Source organism: Gymnogyps californianus, chromosome 1, assembly GCF_018139145.2.
Source record: "Gymnogyps californianus isolate 813 chromosome 1, ASM1813914v2, whole genome shotgun sequence".
Lineage (NCBI taxonomy): Eukaryota > Metazoa > Chordata > Aves > Accipitriformes > Cathartidae > Gymnogyps > Gymnogyps californianus.
The window spans coordinates 20,576,498-20,596,038 of record NC_059471.1 but is presented as its reverse complement, the minus strand read 5'-3'; the positions used below and the strand labels follow the sequence as shown (position 1 = coordinate 20,596,038).

The 19,541-nt window shown below is 40.3% G+C and overlaps 1 protein-coding gene across 1 annotated transcript in view; it reads left to right on the top strand.

Moving 5' to 3' along the window:
- The window catches only part of MIPEP (mitochondrial intermediate peptidase), a 659,177-nt gene extending 645,523 nt beyond the window's left edge, over positions 1-13,654 (top strand). The window contains exon 20 of the transcript XR_007767749.1: positions 13,642-13,654. The gene's annotated coding sequence lies outside the window, so the exon portion shown is untranslated. The remainder of the gene's footprint in view (positions 1-13,641) is intronic.
- Positions 13,655-19,541: the final 5,887 nt, after the last annotated feature.

The window sequence follows — 19,541 nt, the reverse complement described above, 5'->3', positions numbered from 1 at the left end:
ACTGCTCTGGACAACTGAAGCTAGGGGGTGAACCATCAAAAAGGTATCTGCCTTGTAGCTAAAATAGTGCGAGTGAACTCTATGATATTATGGCCATTTTAATTCTTCTCAAATGTGTGGTGTGGTTTAACTGATCCATTTTAATTCACACCAATATAAATTTTCCTAGGTTACTACTTAAAAGGAGAAAAAATGGAGAGGGTATAAAAACTAGCAAAGGACCTTCTGCAATCTTCTGGCTAAGTGGCCTTAATATCAGGTAGGAAATATTTAGTATCCTTGAAGTTGCAGGTTCAGAGCTGGTTTAATCTTTCGGCCAGAAAAAAGATAAACTGAGATCCATTCAATTTATTGTCTGGATTTTTTCAGATAAGACCACAATAACTTAAATGCGTTCTATTTTGTAGGTTTGCAATTTAGCACATGATGTGTTTTCTAAAAGCGAACTCCAGAGATTTACAAGGTAGCAAGGTACATGTGTTGTCACTGGACACATTTTCTCCTTCCATTTCTGTCCTGCACCCTGCAAAACGGCTGCGGGCAGCAGCCCGCTGCTCCTAAATCCACTGCAGCTCTCTGTGCTCCTTCATACAGTCTTTGCAAAATGAGTGGGGTTGAAAAGCTCCACCATAAATGCATACAATGTCATTGAATGTCCTGCATTAGCTGTTCTGAAAAAAACAGAACAGCTCATTAATTTACATGTCTTCCTCAGCAAGGACTTTATCTTTAGGATTATACATAAGAAATACTGCCATTTCAGTGAGATAATATTAGCTTTAGTACACTGGGCAAGTGACAGAAGGAGTGGATGAGCATATCTAAAGAACTTCGCTAACTGCTTTGCTAAAATATTTTCAGATTTCACATTCCTGTACACAAGCTCTTAAGTTTTAAGCTCTTGAAAAAATAGTTTAACCATTTAGCTACTGGTTAATATTTATCTTCACCTGCTGCTTCTTTTCATTCCTTAGTTGATCTTTTTTGTAAAGGTTTTATTTTTCAATGATACATACATTTGTGGGTGGGGGACAAGCAAACTAGGTTAAATCAACTCAGAAAGACAATGCCCAGCCTTTTAAAACCCATCCTTTCTCTCTTTGATCAAAAGATACAAGGGAAAAACATGAAGACAAAAGAAGCTATTAACAACTTTTAGTTTACAACTTCACTGATTTCATCGGTGTGGTACTAGTCATATAACTGGATCACATGTGCAGGGAAAATATTTTTTTTCTAAGTGTCAAATGCAAGGATTAGGTTACAACTGCAGCCCAGTTGTTGCTTTATGAAATGCAGCTGTTTTCTGTCATTTGATAGCTAAAGCCAATCATGGAATTAAATACTGAAGAATATTTTTTTGTTACTTTTTTCTTTTAATCTCACATTGGCATTGCTGCTGTGCTTATCTGAGGCCCTTCCACCACGGTCATATACATTATTTCTCTTGGTCATTTGATTCCCTCCTTCTAGCCACCATCTTCTTCCTACCTTCCTTTTCTCTTCTCATGCTTTCCCATCCCCTCGCCTTCCCTCTCTGTTCCCACAGTCTCTTTGATCACCTGTGTTTTCTGCCCACCGTCTCTTCTCTCTCCTCTTTTTCCTGGGTCACATTTTCTTCCCACTCCATTTCTGCCTTTCCTTTATTTTTCTTCCAGTAATCCATCACCCAGCCCTGACCGAGCTTGCAAACTCATCCTCTTGCCTCTTCTTCCCTCTTCTGCCCCAGCCCTCCCTTCGGCCACCATGCCAAATTCACGCTGACCCCAGAATTGCTCTTTGTTCCCCTCATCCACGTTCCCCCATGGATTCTCTCTCTTGCTTTCTTCACACCCAGTTTGACCCCTCTGGTGCCAGGATCTCCTGGCAGGGCACGTGTTGGGGCACCAAGCCCAGCACCATAAGGACAGTAGGCATACGAGGACGGTAGGTATAGCCCACCCTTGCAGCAGTCCCCGTGGGGATTTCACTGGTGCTACCAAGCTCACAGAGTCAGGTATGGGGCAACCTGGACTGACCATGAGGAAGTGGCATATGGGAGAAAGTTATAAGGTCCTTTACAAGATAACGGCCATTTATCTCTATTTTCCAACATAAAAATATCTAATATTCTTGTTATATCTTGATAATGAATAACCAATACTATTCTTGTTTTGTACCATTTTGTTAAACCTCCATATTTTTATACGCATATGCACACATGTATCTAATACAACATCCTCTGTTAAGATCCTCACCAGCTAAAAACCATTAGAGCTGCCACTGCTCATGTGAAAGCTTATTAAATTTTCAATCACCTGCGTTATAATTGGTGTTCCCATTATAAAAACTGCTGATCCTATTTGAAAGGATTTTAAAAAATCTAAGTGTAAAAATAAACACACGGATACCTCAGAAAATGGTAATGGATTCACTCTGTCCTTGATCGCTTGAGTCACGTTTCCCACTGAGTTGCCTTCATGGGACCGAGGGCAGAGCTGATCTCAGTGAGTTTATATTGGAATAACGCTTAGACAAATAAACCAAACTTGGGGGCTGTAGGTAATCAAAACTGAACCCAGTGCTACAGGAAAATGGAGACTCAGACGTACTTTAACACTGAAGACAGGCATGGCCCACTCTCCTGGTATGTAATCTAATATCCTCTTCTAAAGCTGGACAATAACGATATGTTTATTTAACCGCTTCACCAAGGCCTACGCTTCCTCATTGAGACCGGTGTCCTGACACTGGCAAACTGAAGGAATTTCGAGGAAACAGAGCGATCATCCTTAAAGTCGCCGTAAAAAATGGTATGCACTTCCATCATTGTTCACATAAGGCACTGAACTTATTTTTGGTCACATACCTCTCAAGCATGCCTTATTTTGAAGGCTATCAGTCACTTTTATACAATGCCTTATCAGTATTTGAGGCACATTTAGTGCCCCTTCACTGCTACTGAAGAAAATGTGTTGGTCCTCAGGAAAGAATTACAAATTATTTTTTTTCATTTTACTGAGAAACAGATAATTTATGGGGACCATCGCACCTGTGAAACTTCCCACTGTCTCAGTAACTCTGTAATCAATGCACTCTGCAACAGGCACAATTTTCCCTCTGTTTAACTGGCTTAAACCTGAAATGTCTACATCTGAGGGGAAAATACAGATGGGACATTTGCTCAAGTTACGCAGTGGACAAATCCCTTTGTAATTACGCTGCACACTTGTACTTCCCGCTATGGACAAGGGAATGAAAAAATAATTACAGTAATTTGCCAAATAGGTTTACTAGGCTTTTGGAAATAGGTTCTAAGAAAACAAGGCTTGTGTTTGAAGATAAATTCCTTAGCTTTCACTCTGTCAACATATAATAACAAGCTAGCATCGTATGAAAGAACTAAGAGGGTAAGCAAACCACATCCCACTCCAGCAATTTTTCCTTACAAAATAACATATTGTTCCTTTATATTGTAAGTCAGAGTACTGATTTCAGACAGTCCTTCTAATAAGCTAGTCTGAGAGTGTAATCAACCACAATTTCTGAGAAGCTTTCTATAAAAACAAATTCAGTCAGAATATTTTTGAGGGTAGGCTCAGAAAGCAAAATGCTTTTGTACTAATAGCTGCTTGCAATACATCTGTTTTTTTTTTTCCTGAGTGAGTGGAGTGTCCTAACTCAAAAACCTCTTGGCTGTGCACTAAGGCAGTGCAATTGCAGCACAGCCTGCTCTTTGATGTCTGTACCTGTGCTGTGCAGGAGGCTGTCACTGGCAATTCCAGATCAACGCTTTGCTCAAAGAAAGATTGGCACTGCAGACACCACACAGAAAACATACTAGAACTTGAGGCCATTTTTGGATCTTTCTTTTTCTTCCTTTTGACTTTTCAATGCCTAACAAACTTGGAAGTATTGTTACTGGAAAAGATTTATCATAAATTTATCCTTGAGATGGTATAACTCATAGAGCAGTTATTAGCCCTTTAGCCAGGTAAAACTACCAAACTGTGAAAGTAAAGTAATCCACAAACTTGTAATTATTCCTTGACATGATTTTACAGAAACTGATCATGGTATAATGTTGCTAGGACATTATACATAGTGTGATATCTACTATGGTTATTCTTATGGATGCAACACAGACTTTAGTGAAATAAGAAATCAGTCACCATTTTCATTCCAACATTTTGAATGAAAACACAAAATTAGTTTTCATATCATTATTAATAATAATATCCATAAAAGCATTCACTGAACATTTGGAAAATAAAGGCTTTATGCTGGCTCCATGCTTCTTGTTCCAAGCTGACACTTGGCCTGAAGGAGCAGCAATGTCACTGCAGAACCTGGTAAAGTAATCTGCATTACAAAAAAAAATATATATATATTTGACTGAAAACTGAATCCCAGTTCACTTATTCTTCCACTGGCATGAAACCTGGCTTCCTCACAGTCCCTAGGGGACAGTGCAGCATGCCAATGTAAATTAAGGCAATTCTCCCAGTAGATAGATAAGGAATCAACTCCTCCAAACAGTGCTAGACTAAGGGACACACATCTAGACCAAGGTACATCATACCTGATGGAAATGCCAGACCTGAAGCACAGGATGAGGGGAGGGAGTGAGACAAGTCTCCCAAGTCTCACTTCCCAGGAGGCTGGGATGAAGCCAGGGCATCCTCCATTCAACAGCCATCACTGCAGGGAGAAAGTGGTTCACCAACACCGCACAGAAAGCCCACTCAAGCAGGGCCTGACCGGGGGTGAACCAATGGCCAGGAGTCCGCAGCCACCTGTCCTAGGCACTTTTCTATTTCATGATTTCATGTTAGTGAGTCTGCGTATCTCCTACCCTCAGTCAAACTAATCAGCATCATGGAGTCCCTAGAGGACACCAGGGGGTATCATGTTCCGTCTCATGAGGTCTAGGAAGCTCTAATTGGGATATGCATATAATTTAATGAGCAAGACACTTCTGGAGAAGATAGCTGCTGTTTTAAATGCCATCCAGGTAATGGTGGAAAAAGCACATGTCTAAAAGCAAAGAGCTAGCCTCTCTGTTGCACCCATGCAGAGCTGATGTTGGTGGCTTAGTTACAGAAATGTCATCACTTCTCCTGTGTCAGCTCTGACTGCTAATTTCACTTCTTGTGACCCACTTTTCTGGTCAATCTGGCCTTCCATGGTTTTGGTCTCACTTATCTAACCAGTAAGGCTGATGGTGGGTATCCATATGTGTTATACTGCTTATGTATAATTTTTCATTTGAGGGTCTGTCGTGGTTTAACCCCAGCCAGCAACTAAGCACCACGCAGCCATTTCCCCCTTCCCCCTCCCAGTGGGGTGAGGAGGAGGAAAGAGAAAAAAAAGTAAAACTCGTGGGTTGACATAAGAACAGTTTAATAACTAAAGTAAAATATAATACTAACAATAGTAATAATGAAATATAATAATAATAACAGTAATGATAAGGAATATAACAAAAAAGGAAGGGGGGGAAGGGAAAAAAAAAACAGTGATGCACAATGCAATTGCTCACCACCCGCTGACCAATGCCCGGTTAGTTCCCGAGCCGCGATCTGCGCCACCCAGCCAACTCCCCCCTGTTTATACACTGGGCATGATGTTCCATGGTATGGAATACCCCTTTGGCTAGTTTGGGTCAGCTGCCCCGGCTCTGCTCCCTCCCAGCTTCTTGCACACCTGCTTGCTGGCAGAGCACGGGAGACTGAAAAGTCCTTGGCTTAAGATAAGCGCTACTTAGCAACAACTAAAACATCGGAGTGTTATCAACATCATTCTCACACTAAATCCAAAACCCAGCACTGTACCAGCTACTAAAAAGAAAGTTAACTCTGTCCAAGCCGAAACCAGGACAGGGTCCCAGAGTATGTAACAGATGTGAGACCAATCCTGCAACTCCTCTTCATACCTTAAAGCACTTCTTTGCCTCAGTGTGGTCTTGATCCTGGGAGTTGTTTTGCATTGAATGTAAAATATTTCCACTGACATCAGTAAGATCCATATTATTCATATCTCCTACTATGTTAAAAGAAAAAGATGCATCAAAAGCAAACCTTCCAAGAACATTGATAATTACTACCACAGTTGTACAGAGGGCAGAAGAATAAATTTAAGTTAGTTTTGCATCAGTAGCTGAGCCTTCAGTAAGCTTCTGAGTTTGATAAGAGACAAGTTACTTGCTGGCTTCTCAGGATGTAAAAAGTACAAAATGCGTCATTGTGCAACAAAGGTCTCTGACAGAGAGTGTGGACCCTGTGGATAACCATGCCACAGCAGGATACAGCTCACTGCAGAGCTGCCAAAGGAACCACTGTGTTGCTGAAGCTGCCAAAGTAGGTGTCTGGCAAAAAAAAATTTTAAAAAGTCTCCTTAAATCTCATGCTAACTGAAACATTGTTCTTTTATGGATTAAATTTCTATGCTGTCTCATGTATGTTACCAAATGTGGGTAAGTGCCTTTACTTTTATATTTGTCTCCCACCTAGCCTCCTTCCCTTCTTATGCCATCTTGTTTTTTAACTTAGGGACTCAAGAAACCCTCCAGAAGGACACATGCCCTCCATAAATAGTGGGCTTTGCAGCCTTGAATCGAGCTTAACTGAATGTTGCTAGAAAATTTCCGTACCTAGAGACGCCCTGGTTGGCAACTCATTTAAAAAAGATGCAAGAGAGGAGGCATTCCTGTCCGGTCAGTTGTACCCTGCCCTGCCTCTGCCCCTTCGCAATTCCATCTACATGAACAACAGACATTGCACAGGGGGAGTGCAGGTGGGTCATCAGACTGAAGAAGATGGCAATCGGATAGGCAGTGGAAACATTATGGTTTCTCAATACGCACCTGAGACACATCAAATAGTCGCACATTTTAGGAACACAGCTGTGAAGCTGAGATTGAATCTGGCCCTGAAATATTTTATCTGTCTGAACCAGAACCACTGCCTAATAGGCTGAATAACAGAGATAGGAAGGGGGTGATTGATCTAACTGGAATGAATTATGCCACTGTCTTTCCAAATTCTCCACTGCAGTAAAACTGAAGACTGCTTTTCTTTTTTTTACTCATGGCCATGATTAATAACAATAACAACAATAACAATAATGTTATTCCTCAAGGTTCCTTCACATCTGGTGAACAATTTGCCATATCATAAGTTAAAATGAAATTTAAAAATATTACAAAAATAAAAAACAAGAATGCAAAATTGTAAAGGTATCAATGATTCAACAAGTTCAACAAGTTCAACAAGGCCAAGTGCAAGGTTCTGCACATTGGTCAGGGCAATCCCAAGCACAAATACAGGCTGGGTGATGAGTGGATTGAGAGCAGCTCTGCAGAGAAGGACTTGGGGGTGTTGGTTGACGAGAAGCTCAACATGGCCCAGCAATGTGCACTTGCAGCCCAGAAAGCCAACTGTATCCTGGGCTGCATCAAAAGAAGTGTAACCAGCAGGTCAAGGGAGGTAGTTCTGCCCCTCTACTCCGCTCTTGTGAGACCCCACCTGGAGTACCGTGTTCAACACTGGGGCCCCCAACATAAGAAGGACATGGACCTGTTGGAGTGAGTCCAGAGGAGGGCCTTGAAGATGATCAGAGGGATGGAGCACCTCTCCTATGAAGACAGGACCAGAGAGTTGGGGTTGTTCAGCCTGGAGAAGAGAAGGCTCCAGGGAGACCTTATAGCGGCCTTCCAGTACCTAAAGGGGGCCTACAAGAAAGCCAGAGAGGGATTTTTTACAAGGGCAGGTAATGATAGGACAAGGGGTAACGGCTTTAAACTGAAAGAGGGTAGATTTAGATTAGATGTAAGGAAGAAGTTCTTTACTGTGAGGGTAGTGAGACACCGGAACAGGTCGCCCAGAGAAGCTGTGGATGCCCCCTCCCTGGAAGTGTTCAAGGCCAGGTTGGATGGGGCTTTGAGCAACCTGATCTAGTGGAACGTGTCCCTGCCCATGGCAGGGAGGTTGGAACCAGATCATCTTCAAAGGTCCCTTCCAACCCAAACCATTCTATGATTCTATGATTGCTGACAAAAGCCATTTGCTATAAAAAGTTCTAATTTTTTTTTTAAACAAGTCAATAGCATAATCACTGGAAAATCAGAAAAGAAGATTCTGTGTATTTGGCACTGAAAAGGATAAATACACAAGTGGGACTTTTGCCATGCACAGCCCACTCTTTCAAGGCAGAGAAGGAGCAGTGCTATGTCATGGATCTTGGATCTTTTAATAGCAAAAAAGCCTATAGAGTCTGATATAAATGCAGTCAGCTTGGCTGCTCAGGATTTGGGTAGAAATCCCAGGGTCCTTCCATCTTCACAGCTCTTCCGTCAGATGTGTATGTGAGCTACACAGTAGCAACTTTATCATTATTCTTTATTATTCTTCTTATTCTACTTGCTATACAGTGGTTGCAGAGAGCCCTGTGTGCTAGCTGCTGCACAGAAGGCAAATAGGCAAAATGGGCAAACAAGGGAATGGAGTGTCTTGCCGGCTGCATGCAAGGTGGCACTGGCAGAGCCAAGCCACCTCTTCCTCCCCCCAGAGCCATGTTCTGCACTGGGGGTCCTGCAGTAACACCACCAACAGAAAAGTTGCTTGTGCATTTTCAGTCTGTTTATTTGCAGTAACAACTGCAAATCAAACAGTGCTTGTTCCTTTAAAACAAAATCTCCGGAATAAAATGTTCCAGCTGTTTCAGGTCTTCAGCTCTGCTTCTATTCATTTTGAAAGCACTCAGTGATTTCTGCTCTTGCTTTTATATCCTCTTTCAGCCATCCTATACCTTCAGCCTCCATACTTTTCCTAGTCTCTGCAAAACACAAATAATTACCTCTCAGCCTTTGAAGTTACCTTCTCTTGTTGTGAAATTCAGTCCCAAACTGAAGCCCAAAGGCTCTTGAACTTTTTTTCTGTGAGCCGCGTTCTCAATTCCCCACCACTTGTTCCTATGCTTTATTTTAAGCATGTGAACAGTCCAGGTGCATTAGGGGAAAATAAGCATATCTTTAACTTTGAACTTACAAATAGTCCTGCTGATTTCAACTGAGACTAACTAAGGGTTTAAGGTTTTGGAGGAACTGGGTCTTCAAAATACATGGATAAGATTTTTTAAAAAATTAGCTGGTCACTGGTGTGAGTGAGTATATGTTTGGATGTGCTGAGACCCCAGCAACTCCCACCTGAAGAAGAGAGATGTTGAAAGCATCACATTTTGTAAGTAAGTAAGTGATGAACAGTGGTCAAGCTCCAGGATTAGGCCATGAACAGAGACTTGGGAGATACCACTCCCAGAGATACCACTCAGCTATGTGCCACTGAGAAAGCCAGCTAATCTTTCTGGGTTTCGGTTGCCTTCCCAGCTTTCTTTGGCCCTGCAGAGACACTGCAAGGTCTTCAAGTAGGTCTCATCTCTACGGGTCTATTTGCAGGCACAAAGCAGTGTTATACTACAAAAAACATTCACCCAACTGATAAGGCCATTTTTAAGGTATTAAAGAGAAATACTCCAGAGCTGGGAAGCACTAACAATGGTGTTCTGCACTAATTTGGTCTCTTTGTGTCTATATATTTTGGTACAGTCTTTAATTAAATGACCCCCTGTGGGGCTACTGGTTTGCACAGTGCATGAAATGCAACAGCCTTGCTGCTCCTCTTCGCTGCTTTCAGGGAGCTTGGTGAGAAGATAGTTGGGGCGGTCTCCTCACTCTGGGGTCCTTCCCATACAATTGTAGCCTAAGCGGCAGCATGCCATCTCTGCCTGGACTTCAAGACTAGCAGTGGACCACCGCCTAAACAGAAAGGAGCCTGACAAAACTGTTCAGCTGGGGACTAGCCTCAAAGCCTTCTTCGCTGCCTTGCTTCTCAACTTTTTAAATATGGGAGGAAAACTCCCAAACTGTTTGTCTTCGTTTAACCCCAGCCAGCAACTAAGTACCACGCAGCCGCTCGCTCACTTCTCCCCCCTCCCAGTGGGATGGGGAGGAGAATCGGGAAAAAAAGGTAAAACTCGTAGGTTGAGATAAGAACAGTTTAATAACTGAAGTAAAATAAAATATAATACTAACAATAATAATAATAATAAAATATAATAATAATAATAGTAATGAAAAGGAATATAACAAAAAAAGGGGCAAAAAAAAAAAGAAATAAAACCCAAGGAAAAAAAAGAGTGATGAACAATGCAAATGCTCACCACCTGCTGACCGATGCCTGAGCAATGATCTGCCCCTCCCGGCCAACTCTCCCTCGTTTATATCCACAGCATGATGTTCTACGGTATGGAAAATCCCTTTGGCTAGTTTGGGTCAGCTGTCCTGGCTCTGCTCCCTCCCAGCTTCTTGTACACCTGCTTGCTGGCAGAGCATGGGAAACTGAAAAGTCCTCAACTTAGGATAAGCACTACTTAGCAACAACTACAATGTCAGTGTGTTATCAACATAATTCTCACACTAAATCCAAAACCCAGCACTGTACCAGCTACTAAGAAGAAAATCAACTCTATTCCAGCCAAAACCAGGACACCGTTTTTCCATGTTTGGTTTGTTTTTTTCTGGAGTCATCTGCTCAGTCCTTGCTCCTGCATCCTGGTTTCTGCCTCTTGACCTTTCATCTGCCCCATGGATCTGGGTGAAATCACAGATGTCTTGGCTCCTTTGCCTTGGCTATGCCCCTTAGATGGGCGCATCTCTCAATTTAACCAGTACCTAACCTTGCCGTCCCCAGTCATTTCTTCTAACAAATGGTGAAGATGCCCTGCAGTTGCCCCATGCCAGTTACACTTCCCTAGCATAGTCAGATGTAACAGCCCCAGGAAAAGAAACCATCTCCAAGTAGCCCTGGCCATGAACGAAGGCTGTGGACTTTCTCCTTGGGAACTGGGCATGCGTTTCCTGGGCATTCGTAGCAACCACAGGAAATTTAAGTGCACTCAGACTCTACAGACTCTGCAGAGAGTCTTATTGCTAAGATCTATGTCTCTGCTGGGCAGATGCAAAGCTTCCAGTGGCTTATGGCCCAGGAAAATGAGGGTGGGTTACACTACAGCTCTGACATCACCTTGCCAAAAGTTAAGTATTTTCTTCTAAGCACAAGCTTGGAAAAAAATCCAAACAACCGAACAAAAACCCAACAATAACAAGAAAATACCCCAGAATCACTTACAGCTGAAAATATATCTTTCTTTAGCCTTATTTTCCAAAAGGGCTTAGGAGAATTCAAATCCTGCCCCAATTTTCAGCCTGATGCACATACCCAGCACAAACAGATATCAATGGCAACGTTTTAAGTAACTGAAGCTTGTATTGCAAAATGACATAGTATAGTCAGAAAAGCCTGTTGTCTTGTATCTGTTATTCGATTCAATGTGTCTAACATCTGGAACATTAAACTGCCATTCTGATTTTTTGTTAAATTTTTGTAAAATTAGATTTCTTGTGTGTTTTTTTGTTTAAGATCTCTGAGGGAACGTTCACAATCTTGGCAGCTTCTGCTATCTCAGCTCTAATAATGCCCGTATTTTGAGAGACAAAATGTATGTTGATCATGCCATGGATTCCTGTTTCACCAGATGCATTGTTTCAGGCCTTTGTGATTTCATACTGGATTTCATCCCGTCTGAAAAGAAGAGAGAGACATGCAAGAGAGATTCAGGAACATTTTTCCCATGAACATGTTTGTCTAAAATATGATTAAAAGGGCCTGCTAGGGAGAAAATACAGTATTTTGCTCTCAAAAATTAACATGTGTTACAGCTAGGTTAAAATTGATTTTTTGCATGACTAGTTTATTGCATGTTTCTAAGGATTTTATTTTTGTGCTCATTACAGTAGCAGAGCAAAGTGATTCTGGCTTAATTGCTCTCTTTCTTGGGAAGACATTTGGAATAAGAGCCTTAAAAAGTTTCTTAATGATCCTGAACTGATTTTTTCTCTCTAGACCAAAGGCTATGGAGATCAAAGATGAATGAAGACTTTGGGGTGAGCAGAAAGCAACTGTAACATTTCCTTTTTGCATTCAGAAAAGTCAGATATTTAGAATGCTATTGCAGAAGTGAGGGAGGAAAATTATAATGTCTCTCTATTCACCCAGAACCAATGGAAATCTGTCTTGCAACTCTTCTCATACAGAAAATAACCGGTCTGTCAACAAAGCCCTACTTAATGAAATCCTCATTTTGTGCTCCACATCGGCTTTTATATGAAAGTGTTGACTGACAAGCTTATTCAGTGTTAGTTTAGGGCTTTCCTGGAAGAAATAACTTGCCTGAATCACTTCTAAAAATTAGCAAAATACAAACCAACAATATCCAGAGGCAAGACTGGGTTAGCAGTGTTGCTCTGGATCACACGGCTACAGCAATCGTGCTGAACCTCCCCGAACTCTCAGCATCAAGCCACTGAGCAAAGGAAGGGAGACAGTAGGAGCAGAAAAATATAAATATTGCACGTCAAAAAATGCTCTCTCCCTCCTTTCCTTTCTCTTCCTTTCCTTTCCTCACATGTACTTAGGCATTTATCTACCATGACAAGCCTCATTTCTCCTTTTAAAAGAATGCACAAATGAGCTATGAATATTTGATCCTTTTTTAAACAAATATTTTGGCTTGACAAGTCACAGCAGATAAGACTACCCAAGATGGTAGCCAGCTGCTCCGGAGGAGGGAGCGTAGGTAGAATGGGGGCCGGTGTTAGAGGCATCACCTTTCCCAGACACTGCATGCAGGCTGCTGCGTAAGGCAGGACATTGGCCACAGAAACACTCCTTTGCTGCTGCCAACCTTCTGGTTTTGCACAGACTGCTTCAAAGCTGTTGGTGATTCTGCAGATTAGCGCCAGAGGACAAATTCTGCCATGCCTGTGCTCCGCTTCAGCACGTGCATGAGTGGCTGTGCTGACTGCGGTGGAAATAGTCATGGTTTATAGCCGAACACCTCTGTGTGTCCTTCCAGGATCACAGCTTAAACAGCACGTAATTCTCTCTGTTAGGGTTTTTAGGAGGTTTTTCTCTGTGTTACTGGGCAAATTAGCTGACTCTGTAGTCAATTCAGATTAGCTGCTTTATAGAGAAGTTACCAGCCTCACACCACAGTGAAATTTAATAAATGAAATGAATAAAGGGCTTTTTGCATACTTATTTATGGGTTTTGTTCACATTGTATTTCAGGCTTGACTTGCAAGGATATTGTAATCTGCATAAATGCTTCCCAGGTATTGTAATGTGCTGATATTTTGAGCCATTGACAAATAAACAGATTTTCAAAAAATACCCATTTATATCTGTTTTGGACCGAAGTTGGGAGCACATGAAAGTGGTATTTGAAATCAAGCAACTCTAGATGCTTGTATGTGAACTTAGCTAAAGTGTTCTTTTTCTCTTTAAAACCTATTTTAAGTATATTTTTAATGGGATAACATAGGTGGCTTTGGGGGATTTTTTTGTTTGTCATTGGATTTCAGTTGAAAATTGTCTATCTTGGAGAAAACCTCTGAGTGAAAAAAATTAAGAAAATGAAACTCTTTTCACTCACTATTTTACTTTTTCTACAGTTGTCACTGTGGAAAATTTAAAAAGAACAATACCCATTCTCTGAGTTTCTGCATCATTCACCTTTTGTTCAAAGATAAAGGGTCAGCTTTAGTTTTCTTGGTGAGAAAAAAACTTAAAATGTTACATTAGAAGAAACTACACTTTCAAATGCTCAGGGCAGACTTTTCTGCTTTGTTGTAAATTTACATCATGGAGAGATAATGCAAGATTCATTGGAGTCAATGCAGGGTGTCCCTGACTTCAGAAGAATTTCCATGTGGCCCAGGAGGAAAAAAGTTAGTGACTGTGGAAATCTTTTTACTGAGGTGACTCCTTTCCTGCATGCATTTTAATTTTTTTTTTTTTTTAATTATAGCTTTAAACCAAGCAACATTTTGAACATTAGGCAAAGCTGGAAGTTACTGATAAGCACAGGAATAGGGAACAATTTAATCACTGCATTAAAAATCTTGTCTGGGACAGTTCTTCATTTCCACCTAAGCCACCAGCAAAAGATTCATATCAATCCAGTTTCCAAATACTGTGACCCCCTTGTACTTTTCAGGCTCTAAGATATGCATTAGCAGGATGGCCCTGAGAGCTGCAGGTTACGAGCAGTGCCCTTCCTGGATGTCACCTCGCTGCTACAGAGACATACGGACATGTTCCTGCATCAGCTGAGGGATGCCACAGGCAGTGAGGTCAAAGGCCTGTGTTCCCTAGTGTTGATAATTCATCATGGCAATGTTATAGGTATCTTACATAGTGTTTTTACTTTAGATATGTATCCTCAGCAATTAGACCCTGGACAAAGCACACTGAAGGGGCAAAGTCCTCCAAAATATTGCAGAATTTATTGCACTTCATGTATAGATTTGAGAACATCAGGACTAGGACTCAGTTATACTGCACTGGAAAAAAATTGCAGCCTATAAACAGTACAAATGTCACAGAAATATGCTTTACCTCTCTGCATTGTTTGGAGGGCATTTGTGGAAGGATGGTGGGATCGGTGGGAGAATGCACTTTTTTGAACATATAGTATACATTCTTTTGTATTAAGCTTCCACAGATGAAAGTGCTCATGGTAATGTGCCCTTGTGACATTCTGTTTGAAAATATTACTCTTTCTTCAAAGAAGAGAAAGGGAGAAGCTGTAGCTTTAAATTGTATGAGCATGGGAAAATCAGACATGGTAATAAAAGTGGATGTTTGAGTGTGTCAGATAAAATTTATTAGATAGGGGTCTCCAGCTCAGTGCATTCCTATGCAAAATTCTTGGTAAGCTGCCAGAAAGTGAACTCTGAGCATTAGCACAGTAGAAAATATTTATACTGGTGTAAGGCTGCTGGCTGTGATACGTTTCTGCTCTTTTAAAATAGCTTGCCCCATTCAAAGATGTCAATAGAGGTCAAACTTTAGGGAACTACACAATTTAATGAATCAATTATATGCTTACCAGACAATAAGTAATACTATCGTGGAAAAAATGAATTATTAACATGTGCAAATAATTTGGGAGCTGCAACAACACGTACAGTAGCAATCAGGGTTAGGTTTCTAAAAATGTTCAGTCAATCTAACTACTTTCCCAGTAAAGTCAGCACAATAGATTTCTTTTGGTTTGTGCTCTTTTTTTTGAGTGTTATCTCCAATACAAATGACTGTGTGAAGACATTCTTCAGCACACCTCAGCACTGGCTTTACTTACTACTGCCGGCTCACATTTCATTGAAATTGAGCCCATGAGAAGGACTGTTAAATAATTTTCAAATATGTTCCATTACTTTTACTTTATTAAGATACAGACTTTATATCAGTGATAAATTCTATTTGCAATGAGTAGCGCTACCTTGAGATGAATTTTTTATTTCATCTGAATTTTGGCCCAAATTCTGAAAGTTAGTATCTTTTCAAGAAATTTTTAAAACTGTCCCATTTGAAGGAGGCACCTTTTCCTCCCCACACAACTTTGGCGCAAAGAGCTGCCTTGAGCAACGTTTCCCCACGATAGCTCTTCTCTCCTTCTTATGATTTTCTTTTGCATGTAGCACTTGTGGATATTTCCCTTGAAATCTAAGGGAAAAAAGGCCTGCTCTAACTCAACCTCCTGCCCAAAGCTGCTTTGCTTTGCCAGTGGGGACCATATGCCTTTGGTCTCAGCACAGTCCCATGGGGTCAGTAGGGACTGTAGGTATAGCAGTACAAACAGTTAATAACTGAATTACAATTTCTCCAAGGCCACAGGAATTCAGACACAAAGTAGAAGGCGGACCCTAAATTTACTGAATCTTAGATAATTTTCCTCTCAAAAATGAAATAAAAATCACATCTCAACCACCTCATAAATATCCGAGGCTTTAACTACTATTTCCTCATATGTATTTTTTTGAACTATGGTCCTGCAGGCAAAATAGCAAAATAATTTCTTTTTTATTTGGGCTTTTCACAGCATTTGATCCTTGACAGTTTGTCTTTTAATGACAGAAAAAATATAAGATCAATATAAGGCCTTGATTACCCTGCCATTTTCAGAGCAGAATGCTAATTTTTTTTTCAGTCCTTGTTTCCTGTGAATTCATGCTTCTTCTGGGTTATAGAGATGCTCACCTCAAATCTTCTTCTTTTATTTTATATGAAGCAGGACATGAAAAAAATTACCAGCATCAATCCCAGCTTCCGTAGAGTATTTATATCAGTCCACCTGTTTGGTGAATTTAGTCTAATCACAATTTCCCATTTATTCAGATCCTGGAATTTAAGAAAATATCCAGCAAACTCTCAATTAAAACTCACATACTCATTTCATAGCAACTTTAGAAATATGCAGGCCAAACACAAACTAAAGGCCATGTTCCACATCTGGTACTCAAATTTTAGAAGAAAGATGTAAGTTTTTACTGAGGTTGAAAGGACCATCCAAAAATAGAATCTAGAGGTATGTATAAATAGAGAAACGGGGCTGAAAGATAAATCAGCTACTCTCCTCATGTACTTTACTAAGTCAATATTAATACTTCAAATGAAAAATGAAGCTATAACACACCAAGGTCTTGAAAAATAATGTCGCTGATGGGAATGGAACTCACATCTAACACTGCCAGACTTTGCCGAACTATAAAGTGTTGCAAAGGTATTTTCTTACTGCATTTTAGCAGTAGCACGTCTTAGTTAATCAAATATACATGGTTCCTTAAGTTGATTCAGGAGGAGTCTATCAGGAACAAACATATATGTAAGTTACCATGTGCATGTTGGCTGCTCTGCTGTAGCTGGTGCACAGAATTCCTGGCAAACGGAGAGTAAAATGTGTTAACTTAAACGTCCGTCACTGAACTTCAAGCTAACATGTCTTATCTCATAGTTTTATCAAGAAAAGAGCATTCATCAGTTAACGCGCTAATTCTCTCCTCTGTGGTAACTCATTAAAAGTATTCAAGCCATGACTTAAACACAACAAGCAAAAAATCAAGAAGAAACCACACTCCTATCCTGAGGACTGCCATACTCGCCTGTCTTCTTTTTCCTCTCCTGATTTGCAAAGCCACAGGTAGCCTGTGTTATCCTCCCCTTAGAGGGAACATTATTCTCATCAGACAGCCACTTTAGAGATGGAAAACTCAAAATAATGTGCTCAGGATAGTCACAGATGTGCACAGTGATTTGGAAAGCTTAGCTGCCTCTTTGTAGAATGGGTAAATCTATGAAGTGGTAAAATTCACTCTTCTTATAGAGAAATTTTCCTCCCAAAGTGTAGGCAAAAAGTATTGTGCAAATGATTCTGTAGCATTCCATGATCTCATGAGAACAGATTTTATTTGTAAAGGCACAGTGAATATATATGCGAGGAAGGATATTTTTATTTCTACTTGCAATAAACAAGATTTCTGTATATTGCTTCAAAATGTACTCATTTTACCTCTGTGGCAAAACATCTAAATGGGGCCAGCAGCCTGTTTCGGTTCAGTTTTTGGTGTCCCAGTATCATTTTTTCTAGGTCTCTGGAGACACAGTGGTGTATGGAGACCTAATAGAAGTTGCAACTGCCCAGGACTTTGTGTCATGAAGGGATCAGCTTGAATTAGGGTAAATATCTACTATATAGTCAGAGGTACATTTCTACTAGGCTGAATTAGAGAATTTACTGGCACATCTCCATAAACATGACTCTCTGTACTAGGAAATAGTTAATCTTTTATTACATCGGATAGCCTTGTGGGATTGCTTTAGTGATTCATTATAGAAATCAAAGTAAATTCTACAGTATTGTGCAGTTTGGCTCATCCAATTGGAAAAACCCTAATGATCAAAAAAGCATGTGTTCTTACTCAGATATGTTTTATGACATGGTTATAAAATGTACCTACCACAGTTTTTCATTGTTTCACAGACAATAAGCACAGTCATTTTCAGGTTTCTATTGTTCTACAGCTGAAGCTGTGAATGTCCCCTTGGTCATTGACTTGAGTGACAACTACATTTACATCTACCGAAGAGGCATGATTAATTACTATGTTTCATCAATAAAGTTTATTCCTTAAACCTATAGAAATTATAGCACTGCATTTGAGACATGACTTCGAAGAGTATGTCAGCTTTTCAACCATAAACAACAATGTCTGAGAATTTATAACTTGGCAGAAAGGCCTTTTTGAGCTAAATCTTAACATGTATGCTAGTAGTCCAGAAATAATTTATTTTCTGCTATCTGCCAGCCTTACTCAGACAAAGTAGTGCTTCAATTCTACAAGGAGTTCCATTCATTTCAATGGGCATAACCAGGTAGGAAAGAGATTCTGGATGATTTAAGAAGTTGATTTCAAAAATTTAAATATATTTTTCTCAGAAAACAAACCTGGAACAAAAAAGGCATGTTTTTCTTTTAGCAAACATTTTTAAAGGAAACTTACTGCAGGAATAACAAAGGGTGAAATTTCAATCCTACCGAAATCCAAAGGAGTTTTCACATTGAACCCCATTTGTTCAGACCTGTATTTGAAAGTATATAGTTACCTTTTAGTAGTCACTTTGTATTACTGAGCTGTATTTTTGTATGAATTTATTATAATCGCATTTGAGCAGGACTCCAGTAATAATGAAAAAGGTTCATTCCTATTATGCCTGTGAGAATAGAGGTTTTATAGAACCCAGTGGAATTACAGGCATGCTGTTTCTCACAGGAATGACTGTTTGCAGGAAGGGAGAGAATCTAAGGTTTGGATGGCTTTTCTTAAATTCCTAGGTCTTTGAGTGCCAGTAATTCAATTACAAAAATCCTGAATTTTCATAGCCAATGGCTATCATGTTGTCAAGAGAACTGTCCATCTTCTATTATAGCAGAAAAATCCAGACCTCTCCGGACACCATCTGCTTCTTGTTTTTTGGAACTTCCTTATATTCTTCCTATCTGTGGACGTTTCCAAACCATATTTTCCCAGTCAATCCCCAGAACACGCACTGAACTCACGTTAAATTTTAAGCTGCCACTTGGCATCCTAATTGAACAGCAAGCCTTAACATATGCTTTGAATGTTGCTACAGCTCCTCAGTTGTCAAAAACACTCGCTGCAGTTATAACACTAAGTGATAAATATCTGAAAAGATCTGAATTGCCAGTTTCTGGGTGCCAGTAATGCTCCATTATCTAGAGTGTGCCTGAACTACATACCGGAGAAGGGAAGAGGGAATATTATAAATTAGAGATTACAGAAAACAGAGATGTGGCTTGTTGGCAGGTAGTCTTCCATTTACAAGCATGGAAGTTCGTACCAGAACTAAAAGTGAACTAGAGTATAAAATGCTATGGAGAAATAATGAAAGGGAACAGTCTTATCTGGAAAAGAGGAGGTTTTGCAATCTGTTAGAACAAAGGTCATCTAAAATGTTACTCAGCCAGCAACAGCCCAAGCTGTAGAAACTCAGGTCGTACACAAGCTCTCATCTCACCCTGCAATAGGGACCAGATTGTGGCCCTCTGAGCCATTTATGTGGATCTACTCACATCTACTCTGC